Genomic DNA, 22,548 nt, shown 5'->3' on the forward strand with positions numbered 1-22,548 from the left:
GGCATGCAGGGCCAGGAGACCACCTGCAAGGCACTGGAATGCCATGCTGGGGAGCTGTGCTTCTCTTCTCCCTGTGTCATCTCAGTTCTCACCTTTAGTCCTTGCTTCTGCAGAGTACCTACTTGCCATTGGCCAAAGTATGGTGTTTGCTAACCCTCTGCCTTTAGCCTACTTCTGTCTGTCCATTTCCTCTCCCTATTTGTTTTTTGGTTTTCCAATTCTATGTTTTCAACTACTACTGATTTGCCAGTGACTCCAGAATTTTATGTTTAACTTCAACATCTTTTTCTAATCTGCAGAGCAGTTTTCTTTTCTAGCTCTCTACTAGGCTAGTGCTACTCAAAGAGCTGTCTGTGGACCAGCAGCAGTGGTTCGTGAATTGTGTGTGGCTACTCTAGCACAAGATGAATTTAGAAAGTGAAAGCCAATGCTGGGCATGGTGATTCATGCCTGTAATCCCAGCACTTTGGGAGGCCGAGGTGGGTGGATCACCTGAGGTCAAGAGTTGGAGAGCAGCCTGGCCAACATGATGAAACCCCGTCTCTACTAAAAATACAAAAATTAGGCAGGCATGGTGGTGTGCACCTGTGATCTCAGCTACTTGGGAGGCTGAGGCAGGGAAATTGTTGGAAGTCAAGTCAAGGGAGGTGGAGGCTGCAGTGAGCCAAGACTGCACCAGTGCACTCCAGCCTGGGTGATGGAGAGAGAAGGAAGGAAGGGAGGGAGGGAGGGAGGGAGGAAGGAAGGAAGGAAGGAAGGAAGGAAGGAAGGAAGGAAGGAAGGAAGGAGATAAAGAAAGGGCACCAAGCCTGTGTTTATAAGATTTTATAGCAATTTGACATTGCTAGGACAGTATTGTATTGTATTGTATTGTATTGTATTGTATTGTATTGTATTGTATTGTATTGTATGTCTAAACTGGATTGAAAATTAAAAAAAATAAGCACACAAGCAACACTGTACCTGGCTCCACCTGGGTATTTCCTAGGACCCCCCCCCCCACCCAATGCTCATTGCTATCACCTGTCAATAACCAAAGTTATTATTATCCCCAAATGCATCAGTCAGGGTTCAGTTGGAAACAGATAATTTAATACAGGGAACAACTTACAAAGGTCCTAGAGAAGCTGAAAAGACGAACAACAGAAAGTAAATTGACTTAGATTTTGTCAGGAGCAGGAAACTGCTACCACAAGAGCACAGATAAAGGAGATGATGTCCCTGGCACCCAGCTGTTGGACCCAGTGAAGGGACCTGATCAATAACAAGAAAAAATAAGGACTGCTCCCCAGAAACTGAGACCATGCAGGACACACAGATGCTGTCTATTTAATTGGACTGAACTGAGTTAACTTTTGTCTCTGTTACTGAACAGAATGAAAAATTGCCTGAAGAACTCTAGATTGCCAAATATTATGAATAACCAAATAATTATGCAGAGGGGGGTTGAAACTGTTTAGGTTCTTTCCAGCTGTAAAACTGATTCATGCTTGGGAACTGAGATGCTGTGTCCACTTGTATGAAATAAATACATGAGCTCTTATTTTTTTTTGGCATGATACTTTCACCTACTTTCAGGTTTACAAATGTTTTAAAAGGATTATGATGTCAGGATTATGCTTGTGTTTTATGTGGAATAATAGGTTAATCTATGCACCTTTCATATTTTTACAGTATGAAATAAGGCACTAAATATGTGGATTCTTTTTAAACTATTTGTGGTAAGATAAATTTAGAACATTAAGAGTGCTTACTTAATAGAAATATAATCCACCTATTTGGCGTAGAGCTCACCAATTCTCATCTTCCCTGGAATCAAAAATCAAGGGTGGCATGAATTACTGAAATCCCTAATTTCATTTAAACCTCTTCCTAATCAAATATTAAGCCAGTTCATTAACGGCCAAAACATGATTTTTTTCTGCTTTCTACCATTATATAGCAGAGAAGCTAATGAACAAAATAGATAGCAAGTAAGAGAAAACAAGGAGAGAAAGACAAATACGGAATATTAGGTTTCTGGGCTACTGATGGTACCAACACATCATAACTATTTTTCTCTTTTAAAACAATTTTAAAGTAGGTACACAGACTTGTAAGTCTTAGAGTTCAATGTGTATTTTTTCCTGAACTTTTTTTTCAACATGTATGTTATGATTTCTAAATGTTTGGTAAAGACGTAGTCAGAATTTCATGTAGGCATTCTATTTTTCAGTTGTCTGTATCAGTCCAATGGATGAGCAATGGTACTTCTGACATTTGTAGAAATCACCTGCAAATTATAGGAAAATTTTCACAAAATATCAGAGTGCTTTTGGTGTAGATGTGAATTTTAGTTTCTTCACCCACTCATCCTCTCTCATTCATTCTGTCACCAAATCTCTCATTTTCAGTATTTCCCTCACCCATCTCGTTATTCGCATCTTACGATAGCTGTTCAAGTTAAACATGTCATCAAACAACAAGTTAAGTGTATTATTTATTACCACTTCTGTGGTTATTCTTTCATTCTCCAAAGAAGTAAAATATCAATCTTCTCTGCAGTAGTTTAGTGACTTCAAATCATTTTTACGAATTCACAAATTACACATTTCCCAAATTTTCTGCTAGTTTGACCACCAGCAGCCGAGACTTTTAAGTAGATATCCTTTTAGAAAATCTACTTTTGCAAATTCCCAGCTAGTTTGTCACAGAAGAGGAATGGGGTCAAGGAATTAATAGAGGGAGAGAAGTTAGGAAAAGACAGAATGGGGTAGGAAGAGAGCAATTCTACTACCAAGCTCATCATTCCACGCAATCCAAAAGCTTCTTCTGAACTCTCTGATGACAATATAGGAAGGCTAAATCAGAGTTTGTTGAATTTTTTTTTTGGGGGGGAGGATAAAGTAAATCATATGTTGCCCTTTTGATTTTTTTTTTTCGTGGAAGTATAGATACACACACACATCAACATAGGCAGCAAAAATATCAATGTATAACTGTGACATTTATCCATATGCACATCTTTCTCTGACAGCCTCTACTTCCTATTTAGTTGTTAGGAGTTTTATGCTAACTAATAAGCAGAAATTTTAAATATTAACACAATTTTCTCATAATCACAAAGCATAATAACCTCTCAGGAATTTTGGATTGGCCGAATTCCCAAACTCTTAGTAAATGTCATAATTGTGCTATTCTTAGAAGGTCTTCCTGTGTTATTTTGGATTTGATGATGGTTTATTTCTCAGAACTCAAATTCCACTATGCACTAATAAATTATCCAATGCAATTAAGTAGCTGAGGAACAAATATGGTCTCGGGTGACTCCTTATTAAACTCACTAGACTGTCAACTACATGAGGATGGGAATGTAGCTAACCCCTTTTGAAATTTCCCTCATTACTTAACAAAATCAGAGCAGCTCAGAAAACTTCATCTGATACTCTTTGAGATAAATACACATTCTGATAGTGTTATAATTACTGTGTCACTTTACATGCAGAAACTTCTCATCCCCAGGAACTGCTATGGAATCTCTGCATTGCAACATTTCCTACACAACTGAGTCCTGAGCACAGAACACACTGTTATCATGGAGAACCCCCTAATCTGAGTGCAGCTACCAAAAGCCACGAAGTCGTCTTTCCCAACTGAGGACACACATCAGAAGCCAGGAGAGAATGAGAATGAGGGATTATAGCAACATCTGACTCTTACGTGGAATTAGAAAGATTCACAAAGCCACATATTTAAGAATATGAATGGCAAAATATTCTTGTTAATTTCTAACGAAAAAAGGTGTTATTTTTCTCATATCAAATATTATATTTCAGAAAGTAGAGTTGTGATGATGGTCCTTGAACTAAACAATGCGTGAATCACCCAGGCACAGGTGTGGGGCTGATGGGGGAACACAGGAAAGTGAGCTTTTCAGAATGCTGGAAACCTGGAGGCAGAGATGTTCTTTGGGTATGCCTCAGAGATAACTCTGCTTTCTCTCTCTAGGAGACTGTGGCCTAGGTAATATTTTCTTAAATTGTAATTTTAGTTCTTCCAGAAAGGAAATGTAAGCTTCAAGTATAAAACAGCAGAGGCAGAAGAACTATTGAGCTTGTCAGATCCTGAGAGACGTTTTCCTAGATGGCCTAAGTTAACCTATAGCTGCATCTGATCAATGATACAGACAGTATATATCTTCTATTCTTGACTAATTAAATTGGTCCATTAAACTGGGCTAAAGTGGGTGGATTAGTCAGTGTTCTTCAGAGAAACAGAACTGAACCAATAGAGATATATTTGTATCTCTTATTAATAAATAAGATCTGTTATTATTTATAATACTGTTATAAAAATGACAGTATCTCCCATATAAATTAATACATATTAATTATGGAAATTAGCTTACACTATTATGGAGACCAAGAAGTTCCATGTTCTGCTATCTGCAAGCTGGAGAACCAAGAAAGTTGGTGGAGTAATTCTGAGTCTGAAGGTGTGAGAACCAGGAGTGTCAATGTCTGAGGGCAGGAGAAGAAGATGGGTATTTTAAGCTTGAAAAGACAGCAAATTTGCCCTTCCTCTGCCTTTTTGTTTTTCGCAAGCCCTAGTGGCTTGAGTGATGCCCACCCACATTAGGGAGGGCCATCTGCATTGCTTGGTTCACCAATTAAAATGCTAATCTCCTCCAGACACACCCTCAGAGACACACCCAGAAATAATGTTTTACCAACTATCTGAGCATTCCTTAGCCCAATCAAATTGACATATAACTATCACAGTGAGTGTGTATACCTATGCATCCTCTTTTCCCACGTGTCTCAGTCTTGTTTGGGCTGCTATAATTGAATACCTTAAATTAGGTGTTTTATAAATGACAAAAATGTATTGCTCAACAGTTCTGGAGTCTGGGAAGTCCAAGACAGAGGCATCTGCAGATTTGGCGGCGGTTGGTGAGACCTCACTATGTGGCTCATAGATGACACCTTCTAAGTACTCACATGTTGAAAGGGCAAACAAGTTTCCTCAGAGCTCTTTCATACAGGCACTAATTCCATTCATATGGGTTCTGCTCTCATGACCAAATTGCATCTTAAAAACCTCAGCTCTAAATACTATTGCATTGTAGATTAGGTATTAACATGTGAATTTTCAGGGGGACAGAAACATTCAGACTATAGCAGCACTAGTTGCATTTTCCATGTAGCTTTATAAATACAGAGAAGTTATATTATACAAACATATACAATCTACTCTTTCATTTGCATTTAACTAAGTAAGGTGTTGATGAAGTAGATATTATGTTTATTTCCCTGTGCCTCGAAGTCTTACAAAAAGGATTTATGTTAGAAAGCATTTTAAAAAATAATGTTAGGTTATAAATCTTGATTTTCAATGTTTTATGTGGTTGAATAGTGTCTAAAAGATACTGTTACATAAAAAAACCCAGAACATACACTTAATATGAAAGCTCAAACCTGTATTAATTTAGCAGAAGTAATTAATTTTAACTTCCATAAATAATGGTCTTATTTGGAGACTGAAATATCACTACAAAATGTTTCCTATTTTGAGATGTAGTCCTCATATAAGCAAGACACAATTTTCATGGTTATGTAGCAGGATGAGCCACAGACAAGAATCCCTCAGACACCGAATTGTAGAAGGAAAGGGCTTTATTCAGTTGGGAGCATCAGCACACTCACGTCTCCAAAAACCGAGCTCCCCGAGTGAGCAATTCCTGACCCTTTTAGGGCTTACAACTCCAAGGAGGTCCATGTGAGAGGGTCTGATCAATTGAGCAAGCAGGGGTTATGTGACTGGGGGCTGCATGCACCTGCGCTGGTAATTAGAAGGCAACAGGACAGGGATTTTCACAGTGCTTTTCCATACAATGTCTGTAATCTATAGATAACATAAACAATTAGGTCAGGGGTCAATCTTTAACTACTAGGCCCAGGGTGTGGCTCTGGGCTGTCTTCCTGTGGGTTTCATTTCTGCCTTTTAGTTTTCACTTTTTTTTTTTTCTTTGGAGGCAGAAATTGGGCATAAGACAATATGAGGGGTGGCCTCCTCCCTTAATTATGGTATAGTAGTAGAAAACTTAGACTATGAAAAGTACTTAATATTTACATGCTTGTCATGTATTTTGTGCTTTATTTCTTAATTCTGTTATGTATATGTATTTTAAATATATAATTTACTTCTCATTGATATATTTTATTTTTCTTTTCTACCAAATAAAATGATTGGTACGGACCATTGTACATTCTAACATCATGGATTACAACAGATTGACTAAACATCCGTAAGAGTTTGAAGACTACGTAACTGAGGAGTGGCACTAAAGTTCAAAATGTTACAATACCTTTTTGTATACTCTCTGGTTTCTGCAGGGCTGCCATATAAAACCACATAGCCTACACTGTTTAACTCCATACACCATGCCACAAAAGGCACCCCCTGGGGTAGTGCTCACAGCAACCCTGGTGTTAAAAATTTGATTTTGGAAATTTTTCTGTCTTTTTCCCCCACAGTATCTAATTTCTTCTCGGGTATAGTAGACTCAATGTTGTAGCCGAAAGTATACTATAATCATTTCACAAAATATTTTGTGACTTAAGTGACATTTCTGGAATGAGTCAATGTGACGTAACTAACTGTTATTCATAAGCTTGTAAGTATATGCCAGCACCTATCTAACTATCTCTGTGTAAGTAAATGTATTAATGATTTCAGTGAAAGAAACTCTTTACTGTTTTTTTGTTTTTTTTTTTTTTTTGAGACGGAGTCTCGCTCTGTTGCCCAGGCTGGAGTGCAGTGGCGCAATCTCGGCTCACTGCAAGCCCCGCCTCCCGGGTTCACGCTATTCTCCTGCCTCAGCCTCTCCGAGTAGCTGGGACTACAGGCGCCCGCCACCACGCCCGGCTAATTTTTTTTTTGTATTTTTAGTAGAGACAGGGTTTCACCGTGGTCTCGATCTCCTGACCTCGTGATCCGCCCGCCTCGGCCTCCCAAAGTGCTGGGGTTACAAGCGTGAGCCACCGCGCCCGGCCCTCTTTACTGTTCTTAATGATTGAATCTGTTAAGCAAGGACAAACCAATTTCAATGCAAAAACTTACTGTAATTTAAAAGGGCATTTTAATAAAGCATTGCATCAAGAATAGATTAGTGCATATAGACCTCAATCTTCAGCCTTAATTGTAACAATAAATGCAATAATTATATAACTTATGAAAATGTATTGCATCTATAATTGTGTACATAATGAGAGATTTTCCAATGATCCATTCATTAAATTGTGTAATGTTCAATATGCATAAAATGCAGAAAGCCTGAGGGGAGTTATAAGCAAATTATGAAATGTGATTTCTATCTACAAGTAATTTTCAGTTTCTTTAGGTAACTGAATAAACTCAAGAAGAAAACTGGATAGATGAAAAAGGTCAAATAAATATAATGTAAGATCTAATTCAAATAAGTTTCAAATAGGTGCCCTGCAGTCAGGATTATGATAGTTTCCTGCAGGAGACGAGGTTTTGTTTCTTGTTTATTTTGAGACAGGGTCTCAATCTGTCACCCAGGCTGGAGTGCAGTGGCTAGATCTCAGCTCATTGCAACCTCTGCCTCCAGTCTCAAGTGATCCTCCCACCTCAGCCTCCTGAGTAGCTGGGGACACAGATGTGTACCACCACACGCAGCTAATTTTTTTTTTTTTTTTTGTAGAAATGGGATTTTGCTATGTTGATCTCAAACGCTGGGCTCAAGTGATCCTCCTGCTTCGGCCTCCCAAAGTGTTGGGATTACAGGCATGCATCATTGCACCTGGCCAGGAAACAAAGTTTTAACAGGACTTCATATAATGAAACGGTTAAAAAAAAGGAAAATAAGTTTCCTCTGGTAGAAAAATTACGTTGTGAATTAAAGAAGGTGGAAATAAGAAAAAGATTGTTAACTTCTCTAAAGAGTCCATGATAGACAAAGGTTATAAAAAGGAAAGCAAGTGCATAAATGATGAGAATAAGAATCACTGGTGATGGCCAATAGCACACCAATCAACTGGATGCTCACTTTTAAAAACGTCTCAAGAGATTATAGATGGTCATAAGAGTTAATAGCTATTTATCTTTAAATTTAGTACAGAATAGTATTGTTGAGTATTTTTTATTTTTGTTGACTTGCATGATTAAATGTACAAATAAAAACAAAATTAAAGTATACCATAATATGAATCATAATTATGTGATTTAATATCCAACACATTTTTCTATAAAACAATTATTTTGAAATGATACATAAAAAGAACTGTGAAATTTTGAAGAAAAGATTTCAGCCTATATTTTTGAAATCATCTTAATTTAACATTTAGATTAGCATATCTGAACCAAAAGTATTACAAATATTAAGCCCCTATGAAATCTTAAGATCCCCAAAGAAAAATTAAGCAAATAGATGTTTAAGACCTTCTATGTTCTCAAGATTGAATACAAAAAGAAATGTTTCTTTTGCTTATTAGTAAAATTGACAAGGGACCATTGAAACTGTCAGAAATTAAATCAAAATTAATTAGTTTTGATTTCTGGGAACCATTTTTAAAAAATATTTTATACTGAGGAACATAATACGCAGGGCATAAATTCTGGATACACTGTGCACATTAATTTCTCCTCCCCAATAGTAGTATAGACAGTGAGTTATCTAGAGTAGAAAAGTTGAACATTTTCTCTTGTAAGCAAATCTGGTATAGTAATAGCTCAGATTTTTTTTCTTTTTGTCTTTCCTGATGGACAGGTCTGACTTACTCTGTATACTCCCATAAATAAATGACTTCAATAAGCCTAAAGGCATTTTTTCATGTATGTGGGGTTGGAACGTTTTTTGGTTAAGGTAACAAGAAGGTAGAAAAATAATTTTTTTTAAAAAAGAGCTTTTGTAGGTTAAAAAATATTCTTTTAAGCAAACAGATGTTAATTATTCAGAAAAGATTACAGCATATTTTGTGTTTATCATAAAATATTTGCAAGAAAGAATAAGCTGCCTAAGTTACATTATACTGTAACTACACTCTGCACAGTGAAGGACTTACTGTATTTTTCTACATGTTGAGGTAAGCCACGTAATGTACAAGTAGTGGAATGACTCCAGCCACAAGTATGCCTGTATATTTCTAGTTTCTGTTCCTTTGGATTTACTTGGATTTCTTTCCTCTGTAATGATAAGAAAAATTTCAAAACTCTTAAGAGAGAATCTAAGAATACATTATTTTAAAAGAGAAATTTCAGGTATTTATAAAGCTACTTCGATAGCAGAAAAAGTAGGGAGTATCTTTGGTATTTCAACAAATGACAGGCGAAGCCACTCAATCATTCACAGCAATGCAGCTAATCAAAGATTAAAGAATCTAAAACATGTATATGCTGAAGATAATGTTTGTGTGATTGTATAGAAATAGATTTGGAATTCATAAAGCAGGATGGTGCCTTAACAGTTACGTACTCAACAGACTATAAGCGTAAGTTACATGTGAAGTTGTTTTACAAAAAAAAGTTGGAATTAGGAAGAAGACTAGAGGAAAATGCAAAAAGAATAGACATATTGTAAAGAAAGCTCACTCACTCATTCACTTGGTCATTAATTCACTCATTCATTCAGCCAACGTATATTGCAAAGTTTCAAATGACAATGGAGGTGTGGAGTTTAGTTTGATCAGCTGGTCAGGAAGGGCCCACTGGGGAGTTGGCATTTGAGCCGGGATCTGAGGAAGTAGAAGGAACCAGCCATGTAAAGATGAGAGGAAAATGAATTCAGGCAGAGGGAATAGCCATTGCGAAGGCTCTCAAGCAGGAATGAGCTAGGTGTGTCTGAGAAAAAAAGAAGTCGAATATAAGTTTAGTGAACAGGGAGTAGTGGCAGATGAGGCTGGAGAAGAGAAAAGCCCATGGTAGGACATTTACATTTTATTTGATATTTTATTTTATTCCTGAGTGAAAAACCATGGAAGTTGTACAATCCTCTTTATGTTCCTGTAAGGTCACTCCAGCTCAGGCATCACACTGGGGAGTGGTGAAGTAATGAGGTGCATAAGAAGTGAAGCTGGGAGACTGGAAACTCCACAATAGTCCAAGGAGGCAGAAGTCAGTTGTTTGCACCAAGCTGGCAGTAATGAATATGAGGAAACATTTAATACATTTAGGTTGTATTTTTGGAGTAAATCCAAGAGAACTTGAAAATGGAAGGTATTGTAGAGGTGAGATGATACGAAGAGGGAAAAATGATAAATACTGACAATAGAAAATACAATATAAACGGAAGCTGAAGAAATGCTGGCAGGAAAGGTCTTGGGTATCAAATGATCCTAGCTGACATCTTAGAAGATATCTTGTCCAACCTCATATTAAAATGCCTACACCATTGTGGGCTGATGGCCATATAACTTCTGGTTAAACACTCCACTGAGGAAAACACCTTCGGAAAGTGATATTTGATTAATGAGAGCCAACCTCATTCACTTGATCATAGCTAAATATGAAAGAGTTTTGAGACCTTTTGTTTTAAAAATGTCAGTATGAAACTGGAAAGGTATATTTGGCAAAAAATGTTAATTTCAAAGCCTGAGAAATAGCCCTTCTCTTACATTGAAAACCATAAGTTTTGAAAAAGTAGACAAAACAGTCTAGTTTTTACTATCACATTTTAAAGGTAGCAAAGGTAATTGGACATGGGTTATAAGAGGACTGAGAAGAGACACACCCTTAAAGTTTTTATGAGCTCCTGGGTGGTATGGTGGAGAACAGGCTGATCAGTTGTTCTGCATTTCTGTAAAGGACTAGGTATGAAGGGGTGACATCAATTAGAAATACAAAATATTCTATTTTACTATCAAGAACTTCGCGGATTTAAAAAGCAAAATACTGTAGTATTCTTTTGAGTACTGTAGCCTTATTAAGTTATAAAACAATTAATTCTGGATAATCAAGACTATCTATTAAAAGCAGAAGTCCTTATGATTCTCTAATGTTCAAACAGGGTTATTTGTCTAATGAGTGAATTAAAACTCTCCCAATTGCCTGATGTGATTGAGCATGGGCCAAAGTGTACCAGAAATGCTGTTATTTCCTTTTAGGGCCAGGAGGGATTTTATAGTTCGCAGAAGAAAACAGAGAAAGAGATATTTCATCATAAACATACAAATTTCACAATTTATAGATCATTTTTCTAGTAAAAATGATGATATAAGCTATAAGCTACTAAAAGTAACATAACCTTATTGGATAAAAAATGCACAAAGAAAACAACTGGGGATTTGGCAATTGAGCTGGCATAAATAAAATAATAAAATAAAATATGTTACATTAAAGTTAAGAAGTTCTCTTCATCAAAAGGTAAACCACAGAGTAGGGGAAGACATTTACAATACATACAACTGACAAAAGATTCATATACAAAGTATGAAAATAACTCAACAGATTTTAACAGACAACAAAAACTGGACAAATACTTTAACAGACATTCACAAAAGAGGATATCCAAATAATCAGCGTGTTAGTCCATTTTCACAGTGCTGATAAAGACATACCCGAGACTGGGAAGAAAAAGAGGTTTAATTGGCCTTACAATTCCACGTGGCTGGAGAGACCTCAGAATCATGGCAGGAGGAGAAAGGCACTTCCTTAATATGGTGGCAGCAAGAGAAAATGAGGAAGAAGCAAAGGCAGAAACTCCTGATAAACCAATCAGATCTCATGAGATTTATTCACTGTCATGAGAACAGCACAGGAAAGACCTGCCCCCATGATTCAATTACCTCCGGCTGGGTCCCTCCCACAACACGTGGGAATTCTGGGAGATACAATTCAAGTTGAGATTTGGGTGGAGACACAGCCAAACCGTATCAATCAGTAAGTATAAAAAAATCAGAGAAATGTAAATTAAGACTACATTAAGTTATCACTGCACAATCATCAGAATGGCTGAAATTAAAAAACAAAAAACAAAAAAGTGAACAGGTTGTGAGATGACTGGACTTTGGATACACAGTAGGTAGGAGTATTAATTTTTACATGTACTTTGTCAATGTCTACTAAAATTTAGCACACTCATACTCTAGGACCCAGCAATTCTGTTTCTAGATGTATGTCAAAAAATTGCATGCATAAGAATGTTCATAGCAATAATATTTATAAGAGCTAAATATTGGGGATAAACGAATGTCCTCAACAGTAGAATGGTAAGTCAGTTGTGGTGTATTCATACAATGTAATAGTAAAGAGCATGAGTATAAATTAGCTACTGATATGTGCAACCACAAAGGTGAAACTCACAAACACATCATTAACTAAAAGAAGCCAAATACAAAAGAATGTGTACCCTATAATTTCGCTTATGTGATGTTTAATAACAGGCAAAACTAATCTATGGTTTTAGAGTCAGGATGATAGTTACTTTTGGGGAACAAACTAGCATTTGTAATTGGGAGACAGCAAAGGGGGAGCTTAAGAGGTTCTAGCAATTTGATGTTTCTTTAGTAGGTGGTGGCTACATGAGGGTTCACTTTATGACAATTCAGCAAGCCTACATTTAAGATTTGTATATTAAGTTATACTTTAATTAAATATGTAAATATGTATGTAAATAGCATTTTAATTAAATATGTCTATGTGTGCATGAAAGTTATCTTTCAGTTAAAATTTTCTAAAAGATATACAAAGAAATGAGTTAAATAACACTTTAAAATTTTTAATCATAAACATAGCCTATTGCATCTCAGAAAATATAAAGTTGCATATAATTGAACACAACAAACAAACAAACAAAAAATCCTGACAGAAACAGGTTCTAAGAAGATCTCAGCAGGTTGGAACAATAAACTCAATCTACAGAGTGAAGTTTAATTGGTATAAGAATAAAGTCATCCTCATATGTTTATAGGAGCAACAAATAATGTACCATTAAGTAGCCAACAGCAAATGTAAAAGAAATCCAAGGGTTATGAATGGGAAGGTTGAAGTGGTTTAAATATTGTCTAGGTAGTAGCTCCTAAGTGATTCCCATTAACCTCTTTCTAAAAAGCCTATAATGATGCTAAGAATAAACTAAAAAGACCAAAACTGCCAACCTATTTCAAAAGTGAGACAACGCTCTGAGATAATTTTCCATAAAGTATTAAAAAATCAGTGGAGTTGAATTAGAATTGCAATTGCTAGCCTGAAGCTATTCGGTCAGAAGAAATGGAGCAAAGCTATTGGCAAGAATAAATGTTGCATTCTTGCAACAAGAATAAATTCAGCATTTTCTCCCTCACTTCCTGCCAACCACGACAGAAAATGAGTCTGTACCATTCAGAGAACAAACAACGGTCTCCCTATTTGGTCTCTTCACTTTCACCAATAGCTCTCTTTCCAGCTTGGAGACTGCAACCCCCTGAAAAGAAGAAGGAAGGAAGTTGAATATGGGACCAGCAGCGCCCACTCTAAGTCTAGGCAGAGTCCAGATGTGAACAGCCTTGTCTTTGTGAATGGTATGAAATAATCTTCTCAGAGAAATAGGCATTAGGAAAAAGAAACCCCCGTCATATTCCAGTTGAATTTCATGGAATGAAAACCTGCTAGACTTTGATAAATGCAATGAAGGCAACAATATAAATTGATACGATAACTTCTCTATGGGGGAGAATGTTGCTATTTAAAATGGGAACTCAAGGAAGCCACTTCAATAGGTGATCGTTGAGTTGAGATCTGAATGACACAATGAAGCCAGCCAAGTGAGTGGAACATTCCTGGCAGGGGAAAAATCATGCATTATAGCCTCATTTAAAATAGCTTAAATTTCTTTGATGGCTTCCTACTGTCTTCAGCATAAAACCCAAACTGCGCAGGCTGCAATGCAGTAGATGTTAAGTAAAGAGATGAGTGAATGGATGGTTCCTGAAATTTCTAGATAGGATTGATCCATAGTATTTTTCTTTAGTCTTCTGGCAACTTTCCCTTTGTCCTCGATTTCTTTAAAAAAAAAAAAAAAAAGTCACCACTAATAGTTCTAAAATAGAATTTGCTTAGATTTTTAATAACTTGGACTGGGAGACATGAACCTCAGCCAGGACTAGTGTGAGACAAGTGAGGTGCCCAGGACACAACATTTAAGGAGGCTGTCATTCTCAGGGTGGTGCAAATGCCACCCTCAAGGGAAGAGGCAAGTAAATGGACCTGACAGAAAAGGTAAAGAATGTGAATCTATTTTGTGTTCCCTGTGAATGCTTACTAAAGAACAATCTCAGCAGAGGAGGAATGAATAATCAGGTGAAGAGGATAACCCTTTCTATGGATACCAGTCAGCTTCATTCCCCAGCCATCTCTGTCACTGCCTTGTGGGCTCATGAAAAAAATGACCACAGTGGCAAGGATGGCAGTTATGCATAGGATCAGCAACATAAACTTCCACTCACCAGGTCTGACCTGGCTACTGCCCCTGCTGTGTGCCCTATCTCAGAAACCAACACTGAGCCTCCAGTATGGCACCATTCCCCAGGGTGATGAACCAGCTACCTGGTGGCAGGTTGATCACATTACACCACTTCCATCATGCAAGGGGCAATGCTTTGTTCTCACTTCAATAGAAAACTACTTAAGATATGGATTTACCTTTCTTGCCTGTAATGCTTCTCCAAAACCACCATCCATGGACTTCCAGAATGCCTTATTCCACACAGCATTGCTTCGATTAAGGAACCTACTTCATGGTGCCCCAATGAAATGTGGCAATAGGCCCAGGCTCATGGAACTCACTGGTCTTACTCTGTTTTCTACCATTCTGAAGCAACTGGTGGAGTGGCCTTTTAAAGACTTAGTTATAGCATCAGTTAGGTGACTGGAGAAATTTCCTCCAGGATGCAATATATGCTCTAAATCAGTTGCTTCTTCCCAACCCAAGAATCTAGAAATCAAAGATTGGAAATGTCTTACCCTGACTTCTAGTGATCCATGAGAAAAATTCGTGCCTTCTATTCCTGCAACTTTAGACTCTGCTTATCCAGAGGACTTAATTCCAAAATGAGAAAGCTGCTACCAGAGGTTACAATTGCCTTGAGCTGGAAGTTGAGATTGTCACCTGGCCACCATGGGATCCTCAAGTCTTTGCCACCAGGCAAATAAGCTATTACAATACTAGCTGTGATGACTGATCACAACCATTAAGGGCAATTAGGTTGCTACTTCACAGTGCAGATACGGAGTAGTATGTCTGGAATGCAGGAGATCGCCTCTGGCATGACTTAGTAATTTCAGATTCTGAGATTAAAGTCAATGGAAATTCAAAAACTTAATTAAAGCAGGAATGCTAATGAACAGACCCTTCAGGATTGGAAATTTTGGTTACTCATCAGGTAAGGAACAATCACCAGCTGAGGTGCTTCCTGAGGGCAAAGGAAATGTAGAATAGGTAGTAGAAGAATTTAGTTATAAATGCCAAGCTATGACTATGTAACCAGTTAGAAGTCTGAGTACTGCAATAGTTATGAGTATGTATTCCTTATTCTTATATTTTTATTTTCTTTCCCTTTCCCAGTCTTCTCCTTTCTAACATATGTTAATAATAGTTAACTTTATCTCAGTATCTGTGTCTTTGACTTACAAGACATCAAATGAAGAGTGTTAATCATCTGGAAGGAAGATAAACAATCTAAGAAAAAGAAGGGTCTGTACGGCTACTTTTGGGGAAATAATTACTTAGATTTTGTTGTGTGGCTCATGTTTGGTTGAAAGTAATGTTATGATGATTTATATTTGAAAACTAAGTATGTTTTAAAGAGATATGTATGGATGACAAGTTGAGAAGGAATGAACTGGGGTGGTTTTGTAATGTGTCAACTTTGCAAGGATGTACTGTTTCCCAGGATTCCCTTCCCTGTATATTTCCAGTTAGGGAGAGCCACAAGACATATTTTCATGTAAGATTTGGAATGCAGAAGTGAAGCAGCAGCTAATTTGTATATATGCTTCAGAAGTTGGAGTAGACACCTTTTGTAGCTAACTCCTATTATGGCTGCTCATCAGCTGACTAACCTCACTGATGTGGGAAATGCCTAGGCCTGCAACTGCTCCCTTTTCACTTGAATCCTCTTTCAGCTTCTATTGTCGAGCCAGTTGTGTGTTGATGTCCATGATTCAGGGTGTCAGCCTCTGTAGGACACACATTGTATTCAGGTGAAGGTAGTGAGTACTGTATGTCCTTAAAGATTCCAACTTATCTTTATTCTTCTCCGCTTTACAACTATCTTCCCATCATGATTTCCTGCCCTGTTCTGTTTAGGTTGCAGCATTAAACACAAAGACAATAGTCTTAGACTCCTACAATTGCATTAGATAAAATTTCTGCTGTTCTGACTCTCTTTTTGAATCCTGGCTGACACATAGGAATAAATTGAACAAAAAAGTTTCAAGACCTTCACACTGTAAACTACAAATATTGCAGAGAGGAATTAAAGAAGACCTAAATAAATAAATGGAGAGATATATACCATGTTCATGGATTGGAAGACCCAATACAGTGAAGATGTAAGTTTCTTCAAATTGATGTAAGTTTCTCCAAATTGAAGAGGTACATTTCTTCAATGTAATTCCAATAAAAACTCTGGTGTGCTTTTTTGTAAATATTTTAAAAGCTGATTAAAAATATATATATTTATATATAAATATTAAAGTATATATAAATATATAAATGTATTTATTTTTATATAAATATATATTTATATATTATATTATATATATTATTTATATACTATAATTATATTGTATATTATATATTATATTTATTTATATAAAATATATAAATATAATATATATATAAACATGCAATGGGCTGAAATAGATAAAACAATTTTGAAAAAGATGGCCAATGTTGGAGGATGGTTGGAGGACTTTACCTTATTTGATTTTAAGGCTTTCTCTGAAGTTACAGTAATTGAGACATTTTGGTATTAGTGAAAAAATTAGCACAGATACTAATGGAACAGAATAAACAGTATGTCTGAAATGTAGATGATTTCCAATGATACTTCTTATTACTTCCATGTTCTGTGAATAAACCTACATGTATGTTATCATTTGATTTTAAGCAAAGATGTCAAGGAAGTTTAATGGTAAGAAAGTAAATCTTTTTAACAGATGGTGTCAGAACAACTGGATATCTGTGTTAAAAAAAGAAAAGGAATCTCAACTCTTCATATCATAAACAAAAATTAACTGAAAATGGGTCATAGTAATAAATATAAAATCCAAAACTATAAAATTTCTAGAAGAAAACACAGGGAAAAATATCTGTGAGATCTTGAATTAAACAAAAATTTCTTAGGCAGATCACTGAAAGCATGAAAGACAAAAGAAAAATTGATAATTTAGACTATCTCAAAAGTTAAAACTTTGCTCTTTGAAATACACCATTAAGAAAATGAAAAAGGGCCAGGTATAGTGGCTCACACCTGCAACCCTATCACTTTGGGAGGCCAAGGTGAGAGCATCACTTGAGGCCAAGAGTTTGAGACCAGCCTTGGCAACACAGAAGGAACCCATCTCTACAGAACATTAAATAAAAATTAGTTGGGCATAGTGCCTGTAGTCCCAGCTACTCAGGAAGCTGAGACTACAAGAATTCAAGGTTACAGTGAGCTATGATCATATCACTGCACTCCAGCCTGGGCGGTGGAGAAGGAGCATCCCATCTCTTTTAAAATAAAAGGAAAAAAAGAAAATGGAAAGGTAAACAACAGACTAGGAGGAAATGTTTACAACATATATATTAGACAAATAACTGATAACCAAAAGGTACAAAGAATTATTACAACTAAGAATAAAAGAAAAGCCCAATTAAATAAGACTTTCATGTTCAGTTCAAAAATGGATGATATGCACATTAAAAGATACCCACCATCGTTAATCATGAGGTAAAGGTAATTTAAAACAATATTGAAATATTGCTACACACCCAATTGAATGACTACAACTTAAAGACTGTTTCTATCAAGTGCTGGTAAAGATATGGACCAACTGGAAATCTCATGCACTGCTGGTGGGAATGTAAAATGAATTTGTCAGGAATGTAAAAATGTTTGGAAACAATTTGAAAGACTCTTAAAAAGTTACCAAACAACTCAGCCATTCCAGTTTTAGATAATCACCCAAGAAAAGCATAAGCATGTGTCCACATAAAACCTTGTGCATAAATGCACATAGCAACTTTGTAATAGGTCAAACTGAAAACAACCCAGATGTCTATCAGCAGTTGGATAGATAGCCAAATTATGGTATATCTATACAATGGAATACAACTCAGAAATGAAAAGGAACGAACTATTAATGTATACAACTACAGTGATGATTTTCTTTCTTTGTTATTTTTTGAGACGGGGTCTCACTTTGTCACCCAGGCTGGAGTGCAGTGGCATGATTGTAGCTCACTGAAGCCTTGAACTGGGCTCAAGTGATCCTCCCACCTAGCCTCCTGAGAAGCTGGGACTATAGACGCACGGCACCATACCGGCGAATGTTTAATTTTTTTGTATAGACAGCATCTTGGTATGTTGTTTAGGTTGGTCTCAAGCTCCAGGCCTCAAGTGACCCTCTCGCCTTGGCCTTGCAAAATGCTGGGATTAAAGGATTTTCAAACTCATTATCTTAAGCAAAGGAAGCCAGTCCAAAAACTATTCTATTTAAACAAAATTCTAGGACATGCAAACTAATCTTTAGTAAGAGTAAACAGGTCACTGGTTTCCTGGGTAAGTGGTATAGAGAGGAATAAGTTGCAAAGAGACTTGAGGAAATTTTGTAGGTGGTGACAATGTTCATTATGTTGTGTAGTGATGATTTCAAGGGTGTATACATTTGTCAAAACTCACTAAATTGTACATTTTAAATATGTGAAGTTTATTGCACTTCAATTTACCAAAATAAAGCTGTAAAAACAAAATAAAGCAAAACAAAAACTTTACCTGAAGAAGTTAACAGTGACCTAGCATAATTTCTGATGCTTGACAGGCATCCAATTATGGAGACAGGTGTGACCCAGGCCATGCTGGTCATGTTACTCTCCCTGCCACGGAGGTAGGCATGTAACCCAAGCCAAGCTGCTCTGTGTTCTTTCTCAAGGTTAAAATAGAGCTGGTGGAGAAGACTGTTTCTGCTGTTTGTGCCCTCAGGATACGAGCACAGGGCCACTGGAAGCCTTGTTTCCCTACTCTGTGGAAGATGTCTGTCTGCACTTAGAATAGAGCTGGTATGTAAAAAGGAGTGAAGGAAGGGACAGAGGGAAGAAGGTGGGGAGGAAAGGAGAGGGGAAGAAAGGTGTTTGAAGAAGGAAGAAAGGAAGGAAGGGAGGAAAGGAGGGAGGAAAGAAGGAAGGAAAAATAGAGAGAGGGAGGAAGGAGGAGCAATAGTTGAATGTTGTTGCGCTTGAGGCCAGTGTCACCTCTGCCCTTTCTACAGTATAGATTATCTGAGCCAATAAACTTCCCTCTGGCTTGAGATGATTCACGTTTTCTCTCGTTTCTAACAGAAAGAGTCTCATCTATTGCACACAATATTATTTAGGGCCACTGTTTTAGCTGAGGCTAGAGATGTATATTATTTTCTTTACCTGCTGTGTTCTTACAGCTTATAAAGCAATTCTTTGTGGTCTAGATTTGGTACATAAAAGATGAGATCCATTAGGATGCATTTCTTTGAGGACTTTTCTCTCTTTTCTTACCTAGAGTATTTTTTTCTTAAAATTTATTTGCCTTGTTGGATGTGGGTTGTATTTTCTACTGGTAGTTTCAGTCTCTGGTGGGTAATAGAGATGGAAGTTTAAAATGAATGAATTAGCTAGAGAGAGATGGTGGTAGTAAATCAGAACGTTTTCCTGAATCTTTCTTCCCAGCCATACTGTAGTGTGGGGTGTGACCCATGATTCTGTTTTTTGAGTCTTATTATTGCAATAATAGTAAAATTTTGCCTTAGACCCTGGCCTATTGTCTGCCAGCCTTAGTTTACATTGTAGAATGTGCTTTTATGTATTTTTTGTATATTGTCTAGAGATATTAATGGAAATCTGGGAAAAGGTGAATCAAGTGGTGTTCAGATCCTTCCTTATTAAGTGGGAAGCTTAACTTAGTCTTTTAACATGTGAGCTATTCCCTGTTTCCCTCACGCTTGTAAGTCTGGACATATTTATAGACTTTTACTGGTGTTTCTCTGTTAGAGAAACCCAAATTTGTGAACAGATAGCCAGCCCAGTGTCCCCCGAGATAGAATATATTTGGTCTATTATCTTTACAAAGTTGGCCCTGCTTCCAACAGGTGAGGGCAGAGGGTACAGAAAGGACGACTATCTCAAGAGTCTCTGGAAAACAGAGGCCAATGGACGTCATCCCCAAATTAAACTCAGAGGGTGCCTCCATGCAGAATCTCTCTCCTGGCTAGCGCCCTCCCATGATAGATGTCAGTTAGGGGGGCAAGTGATAATCGGAGAGGCTGAGAGGGTGTGAGAAAAGTCACTCAAGAGGTAACTTGCACCTGGATTATTTGTTTTGGGGGCTTAGCATATTTTTTGTCCAGGAGTTCCCAGCTTTATAATTTGATCCTATCTACAAGAGAGTATTTTTATCTGAATTTAGAATTATTAAAAGAACATCACTTAAGTTCTATTATATATTATACTTGCCCAAAAGGAGCAAATAGATTTAGTGAGAGGCAAAAAACAAAACAAACAAAAAAAAAACCCTACAGATGGTGCTTACAGAACTCAGCTGGGCACAACACACAGGGAAACCTGACTCTAAAAAACCTACCTGCTGACCCCGCCACCCACAGGGCTCCGAGAATTGCATTTGAATTCCACCCATCTTCTTAAAACTCATGAAGAAGGAAATTATGTACAATGTGTAATCAGAATATTTATTACAAATACTAAAATATTTCTTTCATTATGATGTCATGAAGTCTGTTTTAAACAATGGACATTTAGTTAATTACCCTGATGCTGGATGCTAGCTAGCTTTGTCTTGATGGCATTAGAGATCTCTTGCAAATTTATGCTCAGATAACTTATCTTTGAAAAATGAATTTCTAAATGAACAATATTTTTACCTGTTAAATTTAGGATATGAAAGAATACACAGCAAACTTTTCTTCTATGTTAATCTCCTATTTTCATATGCTTTCAACTAGACTGGGAGAATATGACATATACTTAATAATAATCTATGTATAACTTTTTAAAATTTTAAACTGGTATGCATAAAATACATTAAGCAGCAATTAAATTCAGGTCAGCATGCTGGAAACCTTCACAGACTCTAAAATAGTTATAGGTACATTTACTAGGGAATTTTGAATATAAATTTTAATTGGTTTAGTAATGTTTCTAGTCACTATTTATTATGTGATTTAAAAATTATGCTGTACTTGCTGATGTTTTTAGAAAGCTATTGTTAATATGATTTATTTATAAAAGAAAGTGAGAAAACTATACTGCTAATCCTCATGATCCAGTCATAAATCTTTACCATTTTGCAATAAAACACATTTCCAATAATGCTGATATACTTTCTATTGCATTGGATTCTCTTGGGCTTTGGCCCTGCACGTCTTTAAGATTGTGATATATGTCCCTAAATGAACCAGATGTTCTTCAGACTCTAAAATGAAAGATCTCATTAAAATGTGTGTGTATGTGTGTTTGCACTTGTGTGTGTGTGTTCTGATCTTGAGATATTTATTTTTTCAAACATTTTAAATGCCAATGACTTTCAATTATTTATTTACTTATTTATTTAATCAACAGAGTTTGCTGAAGAGAGAGTACTGGATACAATGACTGAGAAAATTTGACTATGTTTGGGGACTAGTCCAATAAGGTTGTATATATGGTACTTCCTCTCAGACTTGCCCTCACATTCTTTCAAACATTCAACAACATGTATTACGGACTCTCTTGAATCTGTTTGCCAAAACTTGTGAAAATGATGCAAAGATATTCTCTGTCCTCAGAGTTAAGAAGTTCATTATGTGGGGAAAACATAACAGCATATTGAAAGAAAGCATACATTCACATGAAAAAGAATTCAAGTGGATTTACTAAGACTATTTTTACCCAAAATTATTTTTACATAGAAATATACATTCATAGAATTTCAGCATTACTCGCTGTTGGCCCTAGCTTCTTGTAGAGATTTGAGGCATATGCAGATGCTTATAGCAATGAACCATATAGCTTGGACTAAAAATACGTTCATATATACTCATTTCCTTCATAGGGTGCATGTCATTTAAGTACTAGAAAATGCAAAACCAGGTCAGGCAGGTAAGGAGGGAACACAGAAGCTTAAAGGTCATAGAAAGGGAGGGTTATAAGCACAAGAGCAACATGATCCTGACCATGACCTGACCTGCATTTTAACAGAGTCACTCTGAATTAGGTCCCCCCATTCTTCCTCTTAGTCAACTTGGGCTGCCATAACAAAAATACCATAGACTGAGTGGCTTTAAAAAACAACATTTATTTCTTACAGATCTGGAGGCTGGAAGTCTGAGATCAGGGTGCCA

Source organism: Symphalangus syndactylus, chromosome 7 (genome assembly GCF_028878055.3).
Source record: "Symphalangus syndactylus isolate Jambi chromosome 7, NHGRI_mSymSyn1-v2.1_pri, whole genome shotgun sequence".
NCBI lineage: Eukaryota > Metazoa > Chordata > Mammalia > Primates > Hylobatidae > Symphalangus > Symphalangus syndactylus.